At 44.7% G+C, this 26793-nt stretch overlaps 1 long non-coding RNA gene across 2 annotated transcripts; it reads right to left on the bottom strand.

Moving 5' to 3' along the window:
- Window positions 1-5914: 5914 nt before the first annotated feature.
- Window positions 5915-20118, bottom strand: LOC143958069 (uncharacterized). 2 transcript variants are annotated; one of them, XR_013270088.1, is made up of 3 exons: window positions 19929-20118; window positions 9796-9921; window positions 5915-6192 (listed from the first exon to the last, which is right to left on the bottom strand). It is a non-coding gene; the product is annotated as an uncharacterized LOC143958069 (long non-coding RNA). The 2 variants fall into 2 exon arrangements; XR_013270087.1 differs by lacking the exon at window positions 19929-20118 and having other exon boundaries at window positions 9796-10011.
- Between the last annotated feature and the right edge of the window lie 6675 nt (window positions 20119-26793).

Genomic DNA, 26793 nt, shown 5'->3' with positions numbered 1-26793 from the left:
AATGTATAATAAGGAAATATTCTACTTCCCATGGAGGAGGAGCCCCGGGATTTTTATTCATTTTATCGTCTGACGTTCTACATTGTTTCTTTAAAACTGCAGCATCATTTTTTTTTTCTTTTTTTAGATGAAGTCAGAATCAGTGAAACATTTTCATTTTGTTCCTGGCAGATGTTTTAATACAAAGTAACAAATATTCAGAAGAACAAAATCTAATGATAAACAAGGTGACTTTCACTAGTATACATGGATAATCCATTATTATAACATGGACTCTAGGTATGTAAGATAAAATCCCCATATACTATCAGTTTTTCCTTCAGATTTACCAAAACCGTATAATATGAGGTCAAACCTTCGGAGTTTCAATTTGTATGCAATCAGGCCGGCCCTTCACTACGTGGTTTTGGTAAATCTGAAGATAAAAATCATCAGAAAATCTGATAGTGTGTATGGGGCTACAACAGTATAATAATGAAATATTCGTATTTACCATGGATGAAGAGGAGCCCCAGGATGAGGATGGTGATTTCTGCCTTCATTATGACGTCCTGCAGGTTCTACTATGAAAGATGTTGGGGCCCCGGGACCCAATACTTTATAAAAAAGGGGAGGAGAGCCATGTCACTGCTGGTCCCATGTCAGAACTGGTTTCCCACATGACTCCGACTGCCAATATTTGATCAGTATTGATAAACAGGATCTGTTCACATCATGAGATCATGAGACAGTAGAATGGATCCTCAGTAATCAGGATAAGCCCCTTGTACACACGGCTGGGGATTCCGACAACCAAATCCGTCGGATTTTGTCCGACGGATTTTGTCCAAAACTGTTGCATACACACGGGTCGGACGAAGTTGTCGGAAAATCCGATCTTTCAGAACGTGATGACGTTATTTCGTTACAATGGGACTGCGTTCAGGCTAGTAGCCAATAGCTTTGATGTAGGAATTTTATCTGAGCATGCGTGGCACTTTGTCCGATCGGAATTCTCTACACATGATCGGAGTATGTCCGATCGGAGCATTTTGTCGGAAAATATTTCCGGCAAGTTGGAAAATTTGGTCCGACGGATATTCCGACGGAAACAGTCCGATGCAGACCACACACAGTCGGAATATCCGACAAAACGCTCCGATCGGACACATTCCGTCGGAATCTCCGACCGTGTGTACAAGGGCTTTGATGGGAAAAGGTACAGGGCTTTATTACACTAAGAACACTCCAGATTCTGGAACATTGTATATACACGTAAACGACAACCTTTCATATATGCAAGAAAAGTGTGCATGTTCCAGAATGATCAATTGCAATGTGCATTAAAGGGGTGAAAATGATATGACAGGAGGCAGTATGTACAGGAGAGGAGTGCAGAGGGTATGACAATGAGCATATGATCTCCATGTATAAATACATAAGGGGGGATATGAGCTCCATGTATAAATACATAAGGGGGGATATGAGCTCCATGTATAAATACATAAGGGGGGATATGATCTCCATGTATAAATACATAAGGGGGGATATGATCTCCATGTATAAATACATAAGGGGGGGATATGATCTCCATGTATAAATACATAAGGGGGGGATATGATCTCCATGTATAAATACATAAGGGGGGATATGAGCTCCATGTATAAATACATAAGGGGGGGATATGATCTCCATGTATAAATACATAAGGGGGGATATGATCTCCATGTATAAATACATAAGGGGGGGATATGATCTCCATGTATAAATACATAAGGGGGGATATGATCTCCATGTATAAATACATAAGGGGGGATATGATCTCCATGTATAAATACATAAGGGGGGATATGATCTCCATGTATAAATACATAAGGGGGGATATGATCTCCATGTATAAATACATAAGGGGGGATATGATCTCCATATATAAATATATAAAGGGGGGATATGATCTCCATGTATAAATACATAAGGGGGGGGGGATATGATCTCCATGTATAAATACATAAGGGGGGATATGATCTCCATGTATAAATACATAAGGGGGGGATATGATCTCCATGTATAAATACATAAGGGTTATATGATCACCATGTATAAATACATAAGGGGGGGATATGATCTCCATGTATAAATACATAAGGGGGGATATGATCTCCATGTATAAATACATAAGGGGGGATATGATCTCCATGTATAAATACATAAGGAGGGATATGATCTCCATGTATAAATACATAAGGGGGGGATATGATCTCCATGTATAAATACATAAGGGGGGATATGATCTCCATGTATAAATACATAAGGGGGGGATATGATCTCCATGTATAAATACATAATAGGAATATCACCGTGTAGTCACACTCCCCTTAGGCATCTCAGATGTCATCTTGGGTCACAAACACTTCATCTTTTGTTTCACCAAACAGTCCTCTGACTCCATCACCTGTTCCCTTCAGCCAGGAATCTTCAGTACCGGCCACTACGTACAATTCAAGCTCAGGAACCAATCCAAGAAGGGGACAATTGGGCCTTTTTTTTGCCTACAAAAGTTGATAAATGATGATAATCGGAACCTCCACCAGTTATTCTCCTCCCTTGTCCCTCAATGTCAATGCGGTCATCTTTGTAATTCCGGTCTCGGAGGAGTCCGGACATTGAAAGTCCACATGCTTAGAAATGTCACGGAAGAAGAAATCTTTCTGAGCCAGAATTGACAATTTAAAAAAAAAAAAAAAAAAAAAGAAAGAAATCAACATGCAATTTCTTTGAGATGAACCTGAGTGACAAAAGTGGCAACATTGTAATTCTGAACAGGACAAAATGCCAACTAATGTGTAAAAGAACACATAGAAACCGGAGTGTATGTAACAAGTATAAAAATATAGAAAACTTTACATCCTTTTTAACCACTTTAAGACAGAGCCTTGTTTTAGTTTTTTTTTTTTTTGCTAGAAAATTACTTAGAATCCCCAAACATTATACATTTTTTCTAACACCCTAGAGAATTAAATGGCACACTTTATTTTTTTTTAATATACAGCTTTTTGAATTAATAAATAAGACAACAGTAAAATTATCCCATTTTTTTATATTGTGAAAGATGATGTTACGCCGAGTAAATTGATACCCAACATGTCACGCTTCCAAATTGCGCCCGCTCGTGGAATGGCGACAAACTTTTACCCTTAAAAATCTCCATAGGCAACATTTAAAAAATTCTACAGGTTGCATGTTTTACGTCACAGAGGAGATCTAGGGCTAGAATTATTGCTCTCGCTCTACTGATCGCAGCGATATCTCACATGTGTGCTTTGAACACTGTTTTCATATGCGGGCGCTGCTCATGTATGCATTCACCTCTGATGTAAGGGGGGCTTTCTGGGGACCCTGATGTAAGGGGGGCTCTCTGGGGACCCTGATGTAAGGGGGGGCTCTCAGGGGACCCTGATGTAAGGGGGGCTCTCTGGGGACCCTGATGTAAGGGGGGCTTTCTGGGGACCCTGATGTAATGAGGGGCTCTCTGGGGACCCTGATGTAAGGGGGGGCTCTCTGGGGACCCTGATGTAAGGGGGGTTTTCTGGGGACCCTGATGTAAGGGGGGCTTTCTGGGGACCCTGATGTAATGAGGGGCTCTCTGGGGACCCTGATGTAAGGGGAGCTCTCTGGGAACCCTGATGTAAGGGGGGCTCTCTGGGGACCTTAATGTAAGGAGGGCGCTCTGGGGATCCTAAAGTAAGGGGGTGCTCTGGGGATCCTGATGTAAGGGGGGCTCTCTGGGGATCCTGATGTAAAGGGGGCTCTCTGGGGATCCTGGTGTAAGGGGGGCTCTCTGGGGATCCTGATGCCAGGGGGAGGCTCTCTGGGGATCCTGATGCCAGGGGGAGGCTCTCTGGGGATCCTGATGTAAGGGGGGCTCTCTGGGGATCCAGATGCAAGGGGGATGCTCTCTGGGGACCCTGATGTAAGGGGGGCTCTCTGGGGACTCTGATGTAAGGGGGGCTTTCTGGGGACCCTGATGTAATGAGGGGCTCTCTGGGGACCCTGATGTAATGAGGGGCTCTCTGGGGACCCTGATGTAAGGGGGGCTCTCTGGGGACCCTGATGTAAGGGGGGCTCTCTGGGGATCCTGATGTAAGGGGGGCTCTCTGGGGATTGCAGCGATATCTCACATGTGTGGTTTGAACACTGTTTTCATATGCGGGCGCTGCTCACGTATGCGTTCACTTCTGATGTAAGGGGGGCTTTCTGGGGAACCTAATGTAAGGGGGGCTCTCTGGGGACCCTGATGTAAGGGGGGGGGCTCTCTGGGGACCCTGATGTAAGGGGGGCTCTCTGGGGACCCTGATGTAAAGGAGGCTTTCTGGGGACCCTGATGTAATGAGGGGCTCTCTGGGGACCCTGATGTAAGGGGGGCTCTCTGGGGACTCTGATGTAAGGGGGGCTCTCTGGGGATTCTGATGTAAGGGGGGCTCTCTGGGCACCCTGATGTAAGGGGGGCTTTCTGGGGACCCTGATGAAATGAGGGGCTCTCTGGGGACCCTGATGTAAGGGGAGCTCTCTGGGGACCGTGATGTAAGGGGGGCTCCCTGGGGACACTGATGTAAGGGGGGCGCTCTGGGGATCCTGATGTAAGGGGGGCTCTCTGGGGATCCTGATGTAAGGGGGGCTCTCTGGGGATCCTGATGCCAGGGGGAGGCTCTCTGAGGATCCTGATGTAAGGGGGACTCTCTGGGGATCCTGATGCCAGGGGGAGGCTCTCTGGGGATCCTGATGTAAGGGGGGCTCTCTGGGGATCCTGATGCAAGGGGGATGCTCTCTGGGTACTCTGATGTAAGCAGGAGGCTCTCTGGGGACCCTGATGTAAGTCAGGGGCTCTCTGGGGACCCTGATGTAAGTGGGGGGCTCTCTGGGGAAACATAAATACACACACACGTATATTACTATATATACATGTGTATGCCCGCCCAAGCGTATGACTTTCTTTACTACACTGCTAGGGGCTCTAGCCCCAGATCTTTTGTAAACCTAGCAATGCCCCTGGTTCAGAGTAATAGGAGGAGGCTGGATATAATTGGCGGACAATGCAGAAATTAATTATAAATAGTTATTATTTTTCTATGTGTGTGATCACATACAGTATGTGCATTTTATAAATCACAGTCTCAATCAGTTTCCTGTCCTTCTTCCATCTGAAGTTCCAGGTTGCTCCCGCCAGTCACCTTATTTCCATGTTCTAAACTGACCACACAAAGTAGAGAAGCCAATCTGTGGATAGGTGGTCAGTTTTCATCCTCTGGTTGTCCATTCAGAGGTACAGGACACTGTGCAGACACACAGCTTGCCTAAATTGGGGTGGTTTGTTCAGCCACTACCCCCCTCCCCCCCTCTGAAACACAGCCTGCCTTTGGTACATGCCCCCTTCAACCAATCACAGAGGGAACAGACTATGGAATACAGGCATCCTGTAACCCCGTCTCTATTATATGGAAGAAAATATATATTGTCACATGACAGAGCGTTGGTGCCGGCATAGTTATAACTGGATTAGAAAGTGTCTATAACATTGGATGGTCACAATTTTTTTTTTTTAAATAAAGGAGTAGAGAATGTCCAATATGGAAAGCGAATTTTCACTCAGCTGAGTGAATGAGCTGAACTGGCGGTGGCTTCAATCAACCAATCATTTAGAACTTCCTTGCACATGATTGGCTAGTTAATTTTACCTTCATTCAATAAGCTGGAGATAAGATGAGTATTGATATGAGTTCTGTATTTTATTCTACATCCTGGGGGAGGGGGGATATGATTCTTTAAAATTTCTAATGGGTTGGACTTTATGCAGATTTTATGCAAACAATTAAACAATCAGCCATTGATTACAAGATTACAGATATCTGATAAGAATATTGATTAGGAATAAACAGTGTGACTCTTATATATTGCTGCATAGAATTTTTATTATGAAGGTGATGAGCAGATAATATAACATTGATGGATATCGGATGAGATTTATATATCAGGCAGGAAATTTAATGATTGATCACATGATTGGCGTGGGGAGCCCCTCCTCCATGTAAGCTCCGCCTCCATCCCATCACACTTTTTTTTGATGGTTACAGAGGTCTTTAGCGCAGCACACTATTGAACGTACATACTTTTTCACATTCAGACAATCCTTTTTTGCAAGGCACCCCCTTTGATAATCTAAAAAAACAAAAAAAACAACAGAATGTAATAAATAGATAATTAGAAACAAATAAAAAAGGAAATTATCAGATAATAGAGGCAGAGAGAAAGAGAAACAATTCTACGTCTGGTGAGTCGGGATTTAGCATATCCTTTAACCCCTTGTCTACCAATTTATGTTTATAATTATCTTGGTATTTAAGGGGGTCCAAGCAGCGGTGGCCAACTAATAAAATTTTAGGAGGTCTCAAGTGAGACCCCCGAGACTTGCAGAGGGATGCGCAGTAGCAGTGTATTTTCGCATAAGAACGCCCAAAATATTCATTTTGCTGCATCTTTTTTTTTTTATTGCAATGCACATTAACCCTTCCATGCCTAAGCCTATTTCTGACATTTGGCGTTTACAAGTTAAAATCTTTTTTTTTTTTGCTACAAAATTACTAAGAACCCCTTAAACATTATATATATATATATGTGTGTGTATATATATATATATATATATATATATATATATATATATATATGTATATATATATATATATATGTATGTATGTATGTATGTATGTATATGTATATATATATATATATATATATATATATATATATATATATATATATATATATATATATCTATATATATATTTAGCAGAGTCTAGAGAATAAAATGGCGATTGTTGCAATACTTTATGTCACACTGTGTTTTAAATGCAACTTTTTGGGAAAATGGACACTTTCATGAATTTAAAAAAAAAACAAAAAAAAAAACGAAACAGTAAAGTTACCCATATTTTTTTTGTATACTGTGAAAGATGATGTTACGCCGAGTAAATAGATACCAAACATTTCCAGCTTTATAATTGCACACAACAGATGAAAAACAAGCTCTGGACTGCCGCACTCTTCAGAAGACCACTTTCTTTTATTGGAAAATCACATCAAAGCTCAACAAAACGCAGCGAACGAGGAAAAATGGCTGACGTTTCGCACTAGCTGCAGTGCGAAACGTTTCGAACTAAAGCTAGTGCGAAACGTCAGCAATTTTTTTCCTTGTTCGCTGCGTTTTGTTGAGCTGTGATAAGAAAGTGTTTTTCTGAAGAGTGCTGCAGTCCAGAGCTTGTTTTTCATCTGTTGCTAGTGGTAATAGCCAGCACCTGTGGCTTCCCAGCCGAAAGCGACAGTTTACAGCCTGCATGTGCGCTCCTGGAGCGGTGAGATCCTTTCTCCGTATAATCGCACGCACTCGTGGTATGGCGACAAACTACGGTACCTGAAAATCTCCTTAGGCAACGCTTTAATTTTTTTTTTTTTTTTTTACGGCTACCAGGTTAGAGTTACAGAGGATGTCTACTGCTAGAATTATCGCTCTCGCTCTGACCATCACGGCGATACCTCACATGTGTGATTTGAACACCATTTACATATGAGGGCGCGACTTCCGTATGCGTTTTCTTTGCTGCGTGACGTCGCGGGGAATGCAGCTGCAGGCATCATCCCTGGAAAGCCGATCGTCCGCTCTAAAAAAGGGGACCGGGATGATGCCTGCAGCTGTATAACCCCCTAAAGCCGAGGCCACATATATCCGTACGTTCGGTGTGAAGGGGATAAAGAGGTTAAAGTATAAACATCCCTAGCACTGGTGTCAGTGACTGCTATTGGTGTCAGTACTATTAACCCCCTATATTGGTACCCCCCCCCCCCCCACCCCCACATTGGTTTCCATGGCAGTTAAAATGAACCTGCTATCCATTCCCCAATCCTCCCTGCAGCTAATGAACCCAGAAGCTGCATGCACACCTCCCAACATTTTGAGAAGGGAATGAGGGACACCTACTAACAAATGTATGTAGGCATAGGATACGCCCCCCTGCCACGCCCCCTTTAAAGAAGAATTAACCAAAAAAAAAAAAGGTTAATTAAATCCACAAAGACTTTTTTTTTACCACTACTATTCCTTTATATTGGCTTTTAATGTGTACAAATGCTGGGAAACACTTTTTGAAAGATGAAAAGCGCATTTTAGATACAACTCTATAGATCAGACCAAGATGAGGGACAAATGAGGAGGAATGAGGGACGGGGGGGGGGGGGGGGGGGACTTTGTTCTAAATCAGGGACAGTTGGGAGCTATGCGCATGTGTTAAAGTGGGGTACCCCCTAAAAAAAATAAAATTAAAAGTCAGCAGCTACAAATACTGCAGCTGCTGGCTTTTAATAATTGGACACTTACCTGCCCCAGGGTCCAACGATGCGGGGGAACGAAGCCCCCCCCCCTCGTTCCCCGCTCCGCTCGCAGTGCCGTCATGCATACTGTGGGCACCCGGCTCTGTGGCTTCACAGCCGGGCACCCACTGCGTATGCGCGAGCGGCGCAGGGCGCCGTGATACGCCGTACAATCACCTGGGACACGTGACAGGTCCCAGGTGAATGTGCGGCGCGAGGGGAAGTGATGTCACCAGCCCGGGCAATGAAGAAGGCAGATTACGAGGGACCCCCTAGCAACAGGTATTTAGAGGTGAGTAAAAAAATTTTTTTTTTGCCAATTATTTTTTTTTTTTTACAAATTTTAAGCAGCTTTGAATTTTTTGGTGGCAACACCACTTTAACTCACTTCTGGGTTCATAGTTGTTATTCCCTGGATACTGTAGCCGGGAAGAAACTAATCAAGCTGGATCTGTGCTTCATTATCTGAAGTGTAGAGCAAGGGAGACACGGGGGGCAGGGCCATCTTTAATATTGATTGGACCCTGGACAAAACTTTTCTTGGGGACCACCTCCCCATGCAGTTTCGCTCTCCACCTGCTCTGAGACATACAATAAATAGCAGCTAGACTCAAAATCAGTTTACTGAATCAGATCAGGCAGCTATTGCGATTGGTTGCCAGAGGTTTCAGTGTATCATTACCGCTCACTGACTGGTTGCTAGAACACATTACAGCTCACTGGTTAGTTGCTAGAGGTTACACCACATGATTTCTGCTTGTTGATTGGTTGCTAGAGATTACTGTGGATATGACCTCAAAGGGGCATGATATACATATCAATGCCACTGGCCGCCTCTATTTACATATGAATGCCGGTAATTTACATGTAAACACAGGGTCTCCAGGTAAGTCATCTGGGACACAGCACAGAACTAAAACCTCAAGGGGCGAGGGAATTTAAACTAAGATAGTTGGCAAGTATGAAGCAGCTGCTTTGGGCCCCACAACAATGACAGGGCCCAGGGCAGCTGCCCCTTTTGCCCTGCCTTAAAAACGGCCCTGACGGGGCTGGGGTCTATCAGGCCCCTTATGTCTCCATAAAGAGGAACCCTCGTCTTCCCAATGCTATCACATAGGGGGCCTGTTAGTCCCTTTGTAATGGCAATAAAGAGAAAACATATGAAGTGTTAAAACATAAAATATATATATAATAAAATGAATACAGATAATACAGTGTTTCTAATGTGCGGTGAAATCAGAGGAAGTCATTTCAGTCCTGGAGAGGAATTGGTACAACTGTGCAAGACTGAAGGTGGGGGGAGGGGGGTGGAGAGGGAGAATTTAAAAAAAAAGTTGGCTGGAGTGATATTTTAAACTTTAAAGGAATAAGCACAGGTTGGAAAATATAGAAGACACTTACGGATGAGACCAAAGGGCTTTAATAAGACGAAGCATTGGTCGGTGCCCTTTGGACAGTCTGTCACTATTGGGGTGGAACATTCTCCTGACTCAGTGCACAAAGTCTGCCAGCACCGCAGAGCCTCACCTAGAAGAAGATATATAGAGATTAGCAGGACACAGACAGGGAGCCGCCAACCTCATCCACTGACAACACACTGCCTCTCATCCACTGACATCCCAAGCCCCGCCCAGGACTACAGGACACCTCCGCCTAATGTTATGGAGAGGAGTAAAGTAGGAGGAGTTCTGTAGTCAAGAAGGAGAGAACTTGACAGATGTGACAGGAAGTTAGGAGCTCAGTGGATGTCTGGAAGGACCATCAAGTATATTTCTGTAATTGTGGCATTTTTAAAGAGATAAAACATAGAGGGGACCATGTATAAAAAGATTGCTAAACGCAGGTGACATGCATCAGCACAGCTCCATTGAAACTTGCTACAGTCTTTGTTTGTATAATTATCTCATATGATCATAGGCGCCGTCCTATTTTCTTTTCCTGTTTGAGGCATTTAAAACCAAATAGCACATTATGGCCAAAGGATGGAGCTCATGATCATACGAGAAAATGATATAATATAGAATAAGGCACGTTTCAATAATTAGAAAATGCAGATTCACAAGTAAAATAAAAATAAATAAAAAGGAAATAAAAAGGATTGATTGACGAGTAGCATGAGACTGTACCAAGTAGGAGCTGGGTACCAAGTGGGAGCTGGGTACCAAGTAGGAGCTGGGTACCAAGTGGGAGCTGGGTACCAAGTGGGAGCTGGGTACCAAGTGGGAGCTGGGTACCAAGTAGGAGCTGGGTACCAAGTGGGAGCTGGGTACCAAGTAGGAGCTGGGTACCAAGTGGGAGCTGGGTACCAAGTAGGAGCTGGGTACCAAGTGGGAGCTGGGTACCAAGTGGGAGCTGGGTACCAAGTAGGAGCTGGGTACCAAGTGGGAGCTGGGTACCAAGTAGGAGCTGAGTCCCATGTCATCGCTGTGATTGGCAGTAAAGTGAAATTTACAGGGTAACCAAAATTTACTGACAACATCAACGTTTTACTGACACAACACAAGACATTTACTGAGAGAGACAAATTGTTTACTGACACATAAAATTACAGTTTACAGTGCAAAACAAAGCAAATATCAATATTTAAGCTACAAAACATGTAGCTTGTGCTATTAGCAATGTGTTTATGTTATACCAATAGGAAAAAAAAACATATTCTCCATTTGCATGAAGGTCAGGTTAATATAACCGAACACAGAGTTCCTCCGTACATCAGAGTCTGCAGGGGTTCCCCTTTACAGTGCAAGTGGAAACTTTGCAGACCCTGGTGTAAAAGGGAACACAATGGACTGTGATGTAAAGGAGAAATCTGTGGACTCTGATGTAAGGTGGAATGCTGCGGACTCTGGTGTAAAGGCAAGCTCTGATGTAAGGGGTTCTCTGGTCACCCAATCACAAGTGTCCACAGAGCTTCCCTTTACATCACAGTCCACAGAGTTCTCTCTTACATTACAGTCCACAGATTTCCCCTTTACATCAGAGTCCACAGGTTTCACCTTACAATGTTATGCTGCGTACTCACGACCGGACTTTCCGGCAGAGTAGGTCCGACAGTCTTCCCGACTGACTTTCTGTTGGAGTTCCGACGGACTTTCCAAACGAACGGACTTGGCCACACACAATTACACCAAAGTCCGATGGCTTTGAACGTGATGACGTACGACCGGACTAGAATAAGGAAGTTCATAGCCAGTAGCTACTAGCTGCCCTCGCGTTGGTTGTCGTCCGTCGGAACCAGCACACACAGACGAACTGATTTTTCGACCGGACTCGAGTCCGTCGGAAAAGATTTGAAACATGTTTTATTTCTAGGTCCGTCTGACTTTTGGGGAAAAAAAAGTCAGACAGATTCCAGCCCGCCGGACCAAGTCTGCTAGAAAGTCCGATCGTGTTTACGCGGCATTAGGGAGAACTCTGTGGATCTAAAGGGAAACACTGCAGACCATCTGTAATGTAAAGGAGAGCTATTGATGTAAGGGGTCTCCCCACCCCCTTCCCGCCTGAGCCCAGACAGCTTTGGAACTGCACATGAGCAGTTCTGAAGCTGGACTGCGGCCATACTTTATTTACGGGCAGCCACCGTCTTAAACAGGCATTTTATAGACAGTGTAAAAAATTACCAATTTTTTACAAAACTATCTGTAAATTTATGGATTGTTGGCAACACTGGTGACTGGCCACTTCAGAGATCACATGTTTACATGACCAATCCCTCCCCTCCCTCTTACAACAGAGGAAAGAGAGAGATTGTACAAACTTGTTGCGAATGTGGGGCAGATGTCTTCTGTTGTTATCAACATGGGGAAAAATGCTATGCCGGATGGGGGGGGGGTTCCCTTGGGGGGGGGGGGTTCCCTGTGCCAATTATAATTGTGTCCCCCAGGGTAGGGCCCAGCCCCCCATGCTTCTTGTTTGACAATCCCTTACCTATTGGCCTAGAAAATGGCCATGACTGTTTTTAACCGCTTCCCGACCAGCGCACGGCGATATACGTCGGCACAATGGCCCGGCTGCGCAAATGGGCGTACCTGCACATCCCCTTTAAGACGCGGCATTGTGGGCGCACGCATGCCGCTGTGTACTCTGTGACCGTGCCCGCGGGTCCCAAGGACTTGATGTCCGCCGGTGTCCCGCGATCGTTGCACTGAGCGGGAGAATGGGGAGATGCCTATGTAAACAAGGCGTTTCCCCGTTCTGCCTAGGGACATGACAGAGATCATCGGGAGCCGTAATCGCTGTCATGTCAGTGGTAGCCCACCCCCAGGTTGAATCACTCCCTAGAATATATAAAGGACAGTAGAACAGCGCCCTCTAAGTGCAGTAAGCAAATACATTTAATAAAAGTAGTAAAGTTAAAATCCACTCACAAAGATAGAAGCCTGAGGAAGTGACACGCATGTCCCGAAGGCGAAGCACCGCCCGCTGACCCGACCCGGAAGTGATGTCCGTCCTTGTGAGCAGTGTATGCCGCCGATCGCAGTCCTGGCCACCCGGAAGGCATTGTGCACCAACAGGATGCAGGTTAAAAATCCACTCACAAAGATAGGATATAAATAGGCATTTAGTATCATCCGCTCCGACAGTTGGGAGATAGAGGGGGGATTTCGATGTAGATGTAATGGTGGCTGTGTCTCCGCAGTGCTATCCTACATCCTGTTGGTGCACAATGCCTTCCGGGTGGCCAGGACTGCGATTGATGGCATACACTGCTCACAAGGACGGACATCACTTCCGGGTCGGGTGAGCGGGAGGAGCTTCGCGTTCGGGACATGCGTGTCACTTCCTCAGGCTTCTATCTTTGTGAGTGGATTTTAGCTTTACTACTTTTATTAAATGTATTTGCTTACTGCACTTAGAGGGCGCTGTTCTTCTGTCCTTTATATATTCCAGAGTTTTGTGCCTTCTAAACTTTGAACTGGCAGCCCTCCATGCACAGTTTTTATTATTGTTTCTATACTCTGCCTCCTTACCAAAGAAAAAACTGATTCACTCTCCCCCTCAACTCACTCCCCCATTTAAGATTGTTGTATCCAGAGAGCGCCGTATTATTTTATTGTTTTTATGAATCACTCCCTAGGACACACTTAACCCCTTGATCGCCCCCCCCCCCTACTGTTTAAAGAGGGAGTAAACCCGCTCATGTTTTTTTTTTTCCTACCTGCAAAGGAAAAGGCATAATAAGCTAGTATGCACCGCATACAAGCTCATTATGAAATACTTACCTTAGAACGAGGCCCCGACATCTGGTCCGATCCACGCAGAGGGAGCTGACATGCTCCCTCTGTGTTTCTTCCGGGTATCGCGGCTCCGGCGCTATGAGTGGCCGGAGCCGCGATATTGTCACTCCCGCGCATGCGCGCAGGAGATTTCTTCTCGGCAGCGACCGCAGTCTGCCAGGCTTTCAGCTGGGAATTCCACTGTGCGCATGCGCCACTGCAGTCAGCGGCGCATTGCTAGGGGAATATCTCCTAAACCGTACAGGTTTAGGAGATATTTTTTTTACCTACAGGTAAGCCTTATTATAGGCTTTCCTGTAGGTAAAAGTCCCAAAAAGGGCTATACAACCACTTTAACCCTTTCCTTGCCAGTGTCATTTACACAGTAATCATTGCATTTTTATAGCACCGATCGCTGCATAAATGACAATGGTCCCAAAATAGTGTCAAAAGTGTCGCAGTCACGATCAAAAAAAAAAAAATCACAGATCGCCGCCATTACTAATAAAAAAGAAATTTATAATAAAAATACCATAAATATATCCCCTATTTTGTAGACGCTATAACTTTTGCGCAAACCAATCAATATTCACTTATTGCGATTTTTTGTTTTTTTACCAAAAATATGTAAAAAAATACATAATGGCCTAAACTGAGAAAGAATTATTTTTTTATATTATTTTTGAGGATATATATTATCACAAAATGTAAAAAATATTTTTTTTTTCAAAATTTTCTTTTTGCTCTTTTTTGGTTTACAGCGCAAAAAATAAAAACCGCAGAGATGATCAAATACCAACAAAAGAAATCTCTGTTTGTGGGGAAAAAAAGGACGTCAATTTTGTTTGGGTGCCACGTCGCGCGGCCGCGCAATTGTCAGTTAAAGTGCTGGTCAGAAAGGGGGTAAACTCTTCCGGGGCTGAACTGGTTAACATTTGACTTCCTATTGACTTCAATAGGGATTGATTTCGACACCCGAACTCTACTTGTGTTTGCTGAACCCAGGTATGTTCAACTTCTTCCTATTAGCCAGTCGTTACCATACGCAGATGGGAGTTTGTGAGGTCAGAGTTAGGGCTGCTGCTAGAAATCATGGGGCCCCGTACAGCTGATGGGAAAAGTGAACCAAGCCTAACAGGGGGCCCCAGCCGCATGAACAAACCACTCATCCATGCAACCAGAATACCTGTGAGATTCAGCCCCAATTTTTGATTTAAAAAAAATAAATCTTTTTTTTTTTTTTTTTTTTTTTTTATAGACGCTGTAATAAATTTGTATCAGTACTTTTCAGCATGTGGGAAATGGACCAAAACAATTCTAAATCGAATTCCTCTCAGGTAACAAAAGTTTTCATATTATTTTTTTTTTTTTACTGAAAACAAAGTCAATATGTGGAAAGCATGGTGGGGTTGATTTACTGAAGGTGGAGAGTAAAAAGAATCTGAGCCGCTGTGCAATACAATCCAATCAACTTACGTTTTTTCCGATAAAACCTGAAAGCTGATTGGCTTCTATGCAGAGTGCGCAAAAGATTTTCAGTTTTAGCAAATTTACCCCCAATGTGTCTTCACATTGCAATCCAAAAATGTTTCTACGATGGACTAAAAATGACAGAAGAACAATTCTGGGCTCTCCGTTCGGGGAAATGATTTTCTACATTGTTTCTTCTAAACTGCAACATGGAAAGAAGTCAGAATCATTGAAACATTTTCATTTACATAGTTAGTCAAAAAAAAGACACAAGTCCATCAAGTCCAACCCATGTGTGTGATTATATGTCAGTATTACATTGTATATCATGTATGTTGTGTGATTATATGTCAGTATTACATTGTATATCATGTATGTTGTGTGATTATATGTCAGTGTTACATTGTATATCATGTATGTTGTGTGATTATATGTCAGTGTTACATTGTATATCCCTGTACGTTGTGTGATTATATGTCAGTATTACATTGTATATCATGTGCGTTGTGTGATTATATGTCAGTGTTACATTGTATATCATGTATGTTGTGTGATTATATGTCAGTATTACATTGTATATCATGTGCGTTGTGTGATTATATGTCAGTATTACATTGTATATCATGTATGTTGTGTGATTATATGTCAGTATTACATTGTATATCATGTATGTTGTGTGATTATATGTCAGTATTACATTGTATATCATGTGCGTTGTGTGATTATATGTCAGTGTTACATTGTATATCCCTGTATGTTGTGTGATTATATGTCAGTATTACATTGTATATCATGTGCGTTGTGTGATTATATGTCAGTGTTACATTGTATATCATGTATGTTGTGTGATTATATGTCAGTGTTACATTGTATATCATGTATGTTGTGTGATTATATGTCAGTGTTACATTGTATATCATGTATGTTGTGTGATTATATGTCAGTATTACATTGTATATCATGTATGTTGTGTGATTATATGTCAGTATTACATTGTATATCATGTATGTTGTGTGATTATATGTCAGTATTACATTGTATATCATGTATGTTGTGTGATTATATGTCAGTGTTACATTGTATATCATGTATGTTGTGTGATTATATGTCAGTATTACATTGTATATCATGTATGTGTGTGATTATATGTCAGTGTTACATTGTATATCATGTATGTTGTGTGATTATATGTCAGTGTTACATTGTATATCATGTATGTTGTGTGATTATATGTCAGTGTTACATTGTATATCATGTATGTTGTGTGATTATATGTCAGTGTTACATTGTATATCATGTATGTTGTGTGATTATATGTCAGTATTACATTGTATATCATGTATGTTGTGTGATTATATGTCAGTGTTACATTGTATATCATGTATGTTGTGTGATTATATGTCAGTATTACATTGTATATCATGTATGTTGTGTGATTATATGTCAGTATTACATTGTATATCATGTATGTTGTGTGATTATATGTCAGTGTTACATTGTATATCATGTATGTTGTGTGATTATATGTCAGTATTACATTGTATATCATGTATGTTGCGGTCATTCAGGTGCTTATCTAGTAGTTTCTTGAAACTATCAATGCCCCCCACTGAGACCACCGCCTGTGGGAGGGAATTCCACATCATTGCCGCTCTTACAGTAAAGAACCCTCTACGTAGTTTAAGGTTAAACCTCTTTTCTTCTAATTTTAACGAGTGGCCACGAGTCTTGTTAAACTCCCTTCTGTGAAAACATTTTCTCCCTATTGTGAGGGTCACCAGACTTTTGAATCTAGTTTAACCATAAAAATAAATAAATAAAAAGTACTATAATACAATCCCATATACACAATCCTATACCCACAGTTGATCCAGAGAAAGGCGAAAAAGCAAAGCATGATCCAAAAATTCCTTCCTGATCCCCCGAGAGGCAATCGGAATTTCCCTGGATCAACTTCACCTATAAATGTCAGTACCCAGTTATATTCTGTACATTTAGGAAAGAACCCAGACCTTTCTTAAAACAATCTACTGAGCTGGCATGATCCACCTCTCGATCCACATTTTCACAGCTCTTACTGTGAAGAAACCTTTCCGTATTTGGAGATGAAATCTCTTTTCCTCTAGGCGAAAAGAGCGCCCCCTTGTCTTCTGTGATGACCTTGAAGTGAATAACTCAACAACAAGTTCACTATATGGACCCCTTATGTATTTATACATGGAGATCATATCCCCCCTGATGTATATATACATGGAGATCATACCCCCCTTATGTATATATACATGGTGATCATATCCCCCCTTATGTATTTATACATGGAGATCATATCCCCCCTTATGTATTTATACATGGAGATCATACCCCCCTTATGTATTTATACATGGAGATCATATCCCCCTTATGTATTTATACATGGAGATCATATGCCCCCTTATGTATTTATACATGGAGATCATATGCCCCCTTATGTATTTATACATGGAGATCATACCCCCCTTATGTATTTATACATGGAGATCATACCTCCCTTATGTATTTATACATGGAGATCATACCCCCCTTATGTATTTATACATGGAGATCACATACCCCCTTATGTATTTATACATGGAGATCATATCCCCCCCTTATGTATTTATACATGGAGATCATACCCCCTTATGTATTTATACATGGAGATCACATCTTCCCTTATGTATTTATACATGGAGATCATATCCCCCCTTATGTATTTATACATGGAGATCATACCCCCTTATGTATTTATACATGGAGATCACATCCCCCCTTATGTATTTATACATGGAGATCATATCCCCCCTTATGTATTTATACATGGAGATCCAGCATGATCCAAAAATTCCTTCCTGATCCCCCGAGAGGCAATCGGAATTTCCCTGGATCAACTTTACCTATAAATGTCAGTACCCAGTTATATTCTGTACATTTAGGAAAGAATCCAGACCTTTCTTAAAACAATCTACTGAGCTGGCCAGATTAACCTCTGGATCCACATTTTCACAGCTCTTACTGTGAAGAAACCTTTCCGTATTTGGAGATGAAATCTCTTTTCCTCTAGGCGAAAAGAGCGCTCCCTTGTCTTCTGTGATGACCTTGAAGTGAATAACTCAACAACAAGTTCACTATATGGACCCCTTATGTATTTATACATGGAGATCATATCCCCCCTATGTATCTATACATGGTGATCATATCTCCCTTACGTATTTATACATGGAGATCATATCCCCCCTTATGTATTTATACATGGAGATCATATCCCTCCTTATGTATTTATACATGGAGATCATATCCCTCCTTATGTATTTATACATGGTGATCATATCCCCCCTTATGTATTTATACATGGTGATCATATCCCCCCTTATGTATTTATACATGGAGATCATATCTCCCTTATGTATTTATACATGGAGATCATATCCCCCCTTATGTATTTATACATGGTGATCATATCCCCCCTATGTATTTATACATGGAGATCATATCTCCCTTATGTATTTATACATGGAGATCATATCCCTCCTTATGTATATATACATGGAGATCATACCCCCTTATGTATTTATACATGGAGATCATATCCCCCCTTATGTATTTATACATGGAGATCATATCCCTCCTTATGTATTTATACATGGTGATCATACCCCCTTATGTATTTATACATGGAGATCATATCCCCCTTATGTATTTATACATGGAGATCATATTCCCCCCTATGTATTTATACATGGAGATCATATCTCCCTTATGTATTTATACATGGAGATCATATCCCCCCTTATGTATTTATACATGGTGATCATATCCCCCCTATGTATTTATACATGGAGATCATATCTCCCTTATGTATTTATACATGGAGATCATATCCCTCCTTATGTATATATACATGGAGATCATACCCCCTTATGTATTTATACATGGAGATCATATCCCCCCTTATGTATTTATACATTGAGATCATATCCCCCCTTATGTAATTATAAATGGTGATCATATCCCCCCTTATGTATTTATACATGGAGATCATATCCCCCCCCTTATGTATTTATACATGGAGATCATATCCCCCCTTATATATTTGTACATGTTGATCATATCCCCCCTTATATATTTGTACATGTTGATCATATCCCCCCTTATGTATTTATACATGGAGATCATATCCCCCCCTTATGTATTTATACATTGAGATCATATCCCCCCTTATGTATTTATACATGGTGATCATATCCCCCTTATGTATTTATACATGGAGATCATATCCCCCCTTATGTATTTATACATGGAGATCATATCCTCCCTTATGTATTTATACATGGAGATCATATCCCCCCTTATGTATTTATACATTGAGATCATATCCCCCCTTATGTATTTATACATGGAGATCATATCCCCCCTTATATATTTGTACATGTTGATCATATCCCCCCTTATGTATTTATACATGGAGATCATATCCCCCCTTATATATTTGTACATGTTGATCATATCCCCTCTAATCTCCTCTTCTCAAGAGAGAATAAATTCAGTTCCTCTAATCTCTCCTCATAGCTCCTCCATGCCTCTTATCAGTTTGGTTGCCCTTCTCTGCACTTTCTCCTGTTCCCCGATATCCTTTTTGAGAACTGGAGCCCAAAACATTTCTTCCCAGCAGGAGCTTCAATATAAAGTAACAAATATCCAGGAGAAAAAAAATATATAATGAAAAACAAAGTCAATCTGCTGCTAGTATACATACTGTATTTGGACAATGCATTGCTATAATCTGGACTCTAGGATCACAAGACAAAATGCACCATAAGGAAATATTCTTACCATGGATACAGATGAGCCCCAGGATTAGGAGAGCTTGATAGATCACTGCTTTCATGTTGATGTTCTTCAGGTTGTGCTATGAGCTGTATAAGAGCCCCTATGCTTATAACACTGGGGTAGAGCTACGTCACTGGTGGTCACATTTCATAACAAATTTTATTGGTATTAATCTCACTGCCAATATATCATTTGTATTGCTAAATTGGTCTCTTTATATCCTGAGACAGTACAATGATCCCTAAGATATCTGGGAAAGATGGAGAAAGATACCGGGCTTTATTCCAGCAGGAACATTCTGTATTCTGGAACATTCCAGTGTTTTATGCTCGGAAAATGATCAACATTTTATATAAACTGGATAAAGTGCGGCAAAGTTACAATGTACAGGAGAGGAGTGTGGAGGGTACGACAGTGGGCAATATGTACAGGAGTGGAATGTGGAGGGTATGACAATGGGCAGTATGTACAGGAGAGGCGTGTGGAGGGTATGACAGTGGGCAGTATGTACAGGAGAGGAGTGTGGAGGGTATGACAGTGGGCAGTATGTACAGGAGAGGAGTGTGGAGGGTATGACAGTGGGCAGTATGTACAGGAGAGGAGTGTGGAGGGTATGACAGTGGGCAGTATGTACAGGAGAGGAGTGTGGAGGGTATGACAGTGGGCAGTATGTACAGGAGAGGAGTGTGGCGGGTATGACAGTGGGCGGTATGTACAGGAGAGGAGTGGGGAGGGTATGACAGTGGGCGGTATGTACAGGAGAGGCGTGCGGAGGGTATGACAGTGGGCGGTATGTACAGGAGAGGAGTGTGGAGGGTATGACAGTGGGCAGTATGTACAGGAGAGGAGTGTGGAGGGTATGACAGTGGGCGGTATGTACAGGAGAGGCGTGTAGAGGGTATGACAGTGGGCAGTATGTACAGGAGAGGAGTGTGGAGGGTATGACAGTGGGCAATATGTACAGGAGAGGAGTGTGGAGGGTATGACAGTGGGCAGTATGTACAGGAGAGGAGTGTGGAGGGTATGACAGTGGGCAATATGTACAGGAGAGGAGTGTGGAGGGTATGACAGTGGGTGGTATGTACAGGAGAGGCGTGCGGAGGGTATGACAGTGGGCAGTATGTACAGGAGAGGAGGGTGGAGGGTAAGACATTGGGCAATATGTACAGGAGACGAGTGTGGAGGGTATGACAGTAGGCGGTATGTACAGGAGAGAAGTGTGGAGGGTATGACAGTGGGCAGTATGTACAGGAGAGGAGTGTGGAGGGTATGACAGTGGGCGGTATGTACAGGAGAGGAGTGTGGAGGGTATGACAGTGGGCGGTATGTACAGGAGAGGCGTGCGGAGGGTATGACAGTGGGCGGTATGTATAGGAGAGGCGTGCGGAGGGTATGACAGTGGGCGGTATGTACAGGAGAGGCGTGCGGAGGGTATGACAGTGGGCGGTATGTACAGGAGACGAGTGTGGAGGGTATGACAGTGGGCAGTATGTACAGGAGAGGAGTGTGGAGGGTATGACAGTGGGCGGTATGTACAGGAGAGGAGTGTGGAGGGTATGACAGTGGGCGGTATGTACAGGAGAGGCGTGCGGAGGGTATGACAGTGGGCGGTATGTACAGGAGAGGAGTGCGGAGGGTATGACAGTGGGCGGTATGTACAGGAGAGGAGTGTGGAGGGTATGACAGTGGGCGGTATGTACAGGAGAGGCGTGCGGAGGGTATGACAGTGGGCAATATGTACAGGAGAGGAGTGTGGAGGGTATGACAGTGGGCAGTATGTACAGGAGAGGCGTGCGGAGGGTATGACAGTGGGAAGTATGTACAGGAGAGGAGTGTGGAGGGTATGACAGTGGGCAGTATGTACAGGAGAAGCGTGTGGAGGGTATGACAGTGGGCAGTATGTACAGGAGAGGAGGGTAAGACATTGGGCAATATGTACAGGAGACGAGTGTGGAGGGTATGACAGTGGGCGGTATGTACAGGAGAGGAGTGTGGAGGGTATGACAGTGGGTGGTATGTACAGGAGAGGAGTGTGGAGGGTATGACAGTGGGCGGTATGTACAGGAGAGGAGTGTGGAGGGTATGACAGTGGGCGGTATGTACAGGAGAGGAGTGTGGAGGGTATGACAGTGGGTGGTATGTACAGGAGAGGAGTGTGGAGGGTATGACAGTGGGCAGTATGTACAGGAGAGGAGTGTGGAGGGTAAGACATTGGGCAATATGTACAGGAGAGGAGTGTGGAGGGTATGACAGTGGGTGGTATGTACAGGAGAGGCGTGTAGAGGGTATGACAGTGGGCAGTATGTACAGGAGAGGAGTGTGGAGGGTATGACAGTGGGCAATATGTACAGGAGAGGAGTGTGGAGGGTATGACAGTGGGCAGTATGTACAGGAGAGGAGTGTGGAGGGTAAGACATTGGGCAATATGTACAGGAGAGGAGTGTGGAGGGTATGACAGTGGGTGGTATGTACAGGAGTGTGGAGGGTATGACAGTGGGTGGTATGTACAGGAGAGGAGTGTGGAGGGTATGACAGTGGGTGGTATGTACAGGAGAGGAGTGTGGAGGGTATGACAGTGGGCGGTATGTACAGGAGAGGAGTGTGGCGGGTATGACAGTGGGTGGTATGTACAGGAGAAGATGTGGAGGGTATGACAGTGGGCGGTATGTACAGGAGAGGAGTGTGGAGGGTATGACAGTGGGCGGTATGTACAGGAGAGGAGTGTGGTGGGTATGACAGTGGGTGGTATGTACAGGAGAGCAGTGTGGAGGGTATGGCAGTGGGCAGTATGTACAGGAGAGGAGTGTGGATGGTATGACAGTGGGCGGTATGTACAGGAGAGGAGTGTGGAGGGTATGACAGTGGGCGGTATGTACAGGAGAGGAGTGTGGAGGGTATGACAGTGGGCGGTATGTACAGGAGAGGAGTGTGGCGGGTATGACAGTGGGCGGTATGTACAGGAGAGGAGTGTGGCGGGTATGACAGTGGGCGGTATGTACAGGAGAGGAGTGTGGAGGGTATGACAGTGGGCGGTATGTACAGGAGAGGAGTGTGGAGGGTATGACAGTGGGCGGTATGTACAGGAGAGGAGTGTGGGGGGTATGACAGTGGGCGGTATGTACAGGAGAGGAGTGTGGCGGGTATGAGAGTGGGCGGTATGTACAGGAGAGGAGTGTGGCGGGTTTGACAGTGGGCGGTATGTACAGGAGAGGAGTGTGGAGGGTATGACAGTGGGTGGTATGTACAGGAGAGGAGTGTGGCGGGTATGACAGTGGGCGGTATGTACAGGAGAGGAGTGTGGAGGGTATGACAGTGGGCAGTATGTACAGGAGAGGAGTGTGGAGGGTATGACAGTGGGCGGTATGTACAGGAGAGGAGTGTGGAGGGTATGACAGTGGGCGGTATGTACAGGAGAGGAGTGTGGGGGGTATGACAGTGGGCGGTATGTACAGGAGAGGAGTGTGGAGGGTATGACAGTGGGCGGTATGTACAGGAGAGGAGTGTGGCGGGTATGACAGTGGGCGGTATGTACAGGAGAGGAGTGTGGAGGGTATGACAGTGGGCGGTATGTACAGGAGAGGAGTGTGGAGGGTATGACAGTGGGCGGTATGTACAGGAGAGGAGTGTGGCGGGTATGACAGTGGGCGGTATGTACAGGAGAGGAGTGTGGAGGGTATGACAGTGGGCGGTATGTACAGGAGAGGAGTGTGGAGGGTATGACAGTGGGTGGTATGTACAGGAGAGGAGTGTGAAGGGTATGACAGTGGGCGGTATGTACAGGAGAGGAGTGTGGAGGGTATGACAGTGGGCGGTATGTACAGGAGAGGAGTGTGGAGGGTATGACAGTGGGCAGTATGTACAGGAGAGGAGTGTGGAGGGTATGACAGTGGGCGGTATGTACAGGAGAGGAGTGTGGCGGGTATGACAGTGGGCGGTATGTACAGGAGAGGAGTGTGGCGGGTATGACAGTGGGCGGTATGTACAGGAGAGGAGTGTGGAGGGTATGACAGTGGGCGGTATGTACAGGAGAGGAGTGTGGAGGGTATGACAGTGGGCGGTATGTACAGGAGAGGAGTGTGGCGGGTATGACAGTGGGCGGTATGTACAGGAGAGGAGTGTGGAGGGTATGACAGTGGGCGGTATGTACAGGAGAGGAGTGTGGAGGGTATGACAGTGGGTGGTATGTACAGGAGAGGAGTGTGAAGGGTATGACAGTGGGCGGTATGTACAGGAGAGGAGTGTGGAGGGTATGACAGTGGGCGGTATGTACAGGAGAGGAGTGTGGAGGGTATGACAGTGGGCAGTATGTACAGGAGAGGAGTGTGGAGGGTATGACAGTGGGCGGTATGTACAGGAGAGGAGTGTGGCGGGTATGACAGTGGGCGGTATGTACAGGAGAGGAGTGTGGCGGGTATGACAGTGGGCGGTATGTACTAGACATGTGCAGAGTTAAATATTTTGTTTCGGAATTTCGTTTTCGTCCGAAAAATTAATTTATTTAGTTTCTCCCGAAATTTGTTTTTATTTATTTCGTTTTTCGTTCAAAAATTGCTTTCGTCTGAAAATCCACATGAATTACGGTCGAATCTGTCTTTGAAGGCTTATGGTGTCTGTCGAATGTATAAAGAAGATTCGACGGAGATAGTATATAGCATACTTCGTGTGAACTTTAGAACCCTATTAAAGTCTATGGGACTCCAACGTTCACAATCTAAAGTGCTCATTTTAAAGGCTAATATGCAAGTTACTGTCCTAAAAAGTGTTTGGGGACCCGGGTCCTGCCCCAGGGGACATGTATCAATGCCAAAAAAAGGTTTAAAAACAGCCGTTTTTTCGGGAGCAGTGATTTTAATAATGATTAAAGTGAAACAATAAAAGTGTAATATTCCTTTAAATTTCGTACCTGGGGGGTGTCTATAGTATGCCTGTGAAGGGGCGCATGTTTCTGGTGCTTACAACTGACTGCGGGATGGGGGTGGAGGGGGTGAGGTGTTTAATTTCACTGACACTGACTGGGGGATGGGGGTGGGGGGGACAGGGAAGCCACCACTCCCCATAATATGAACCCATCATTGCTCACCCACCTTCAGTAGAAATCAGGCTAAGAGGTCAGGCTTACAGGCAGGGGCGGACTGACAACTAATGGGGCCCCCCGGGCAATAGAAGCTCATGGGGCCCCCTTGGGCGCCACACCTTGCCAGGGAGACAAGGGGGGGGAGCACACAGGGGGAAACTGGAGGGAGAAAGCACACGCACTCACACAAACACAGGGAGACACACACACACAGGTGGACACTCACACACCACACACAGGGGGACACACTCTCACACAGGGAGACACACACACGGGGACACTCACACACACACCACACACAGAGGGGGGACACACAGGGGGATACACTCACGCACACACACACAGGGGGACACGCACACTCACACAGGGGGGGGAGGACACACTCTCACACACACACACACACACACACACACACACACACACACACACACACACGGGGACACACTCTCACACACACACACAGGGGGACACACTCTCACACACACACACACACACACAGGGGGACACACTCTCTCACACACACACACAGGGGGATACACTCACACACACACAGGGGGATACACTCACACACACACATGGGGGGGGACACTCACACAGGGGGGGACACTCACACAGGGGGGGACACTCACACAGGGGGGGACACACTCTCTCAAACACACACACACAGGGACACACACACACAGGGGGATACACTCTCACACACACACACACACACACACACGGGGATACACACCACACAGGGACACTCACACACACATACGGGGACACTCACACACATACGGGGACACTCACACACACACACACATACGGGGACACTCACACACACACATACGGGAACACTCACACACACACACACACATACAGGGACACTCACACACACACACACACACACACACACACACACACACACACACACACACATACAGGGACACTCACACACACACACATACGGGGACACTCACACACACACACATACGGGGACACTCACACACACACACACATACGGGGACACTCACACACACACACACATACGGGGACACTCACACACACACACACATACGGGGACACTCACTCACACACACACATACGGGGACACTCACTCACACACATACGGGGACACTCACACACACGGGGATCCGGGGCCCCATGCATCTGTACCGCCACCCCCCCATTACTTGTGGCAGGCCCAGGCTTCACTTACCGGCGGATGCCGATAATACTTTTAACGGCGCAGCTCCCCGCCGGCCCCTGCACTCTTCTGCTGTGCCCGTATCTCATGCCGATTGCAATATGGCTAACTCCGCGCTGCTCCCCGCCGGCCCCTCCTTCCCTCCCGTCCGTCCCAGGTGCTTGTACTGCATGCGTTGTGACATCACCTGGGACGGACGGGAGGGAAGGAGGGGCCGGCGGGGAGCAGCGCGCCGTATTGTAATCGGCATGATCGCGGCATGTGATACGGGCACAGCCGCTTCAAGTGGCCGAGACTGGGCCCCTAATGACCTCGGGCCCTCGGGCGGTGCCCGAGTGACCGACTGGTCAGTCCGCCCCTGCTTACAGGGTTCTTTAACTCTCAATGTTGTGTTTAAACCGAAAACCTTCTAGAGAAAGGATTTACATCTACCAACATGGAAAACAAGTCACAATGACAGGTAGGTGTAAAGGTTAAAGCACATGCAATCATTTATTCCTGAGAACTTAAGTTATAAATCAGAAAATGTCAAAGCATTTGTGAAATGAAGAAAAAAAACTGAATGTAAATGACCGTGACAAAGCTAGACATTCTTTCAACTGGGG

The sequence above is a fragment of the Lithobates pipiens genome, unplaced genomic scaffold, assembly GCF_037356315.1.
Source record: "Lithobates pipiens isolate NorthernLeopardFrog02 unplaced genomic scaffold, aLitPip1_a1.2 Scaffold_56, whole genome shotgun sequence".
Lineage (NCBI taxonomy): Eukaryota > Metazoa > Chordata > Amphibia > Anura > Ranidae > Lithobates > Lithobates pipiens.
The sequence above is the reverse complement of the archived record's forward strand: the minus strand, read 5'-3'. Positions and strand labels throughout refer to the sequence as shown.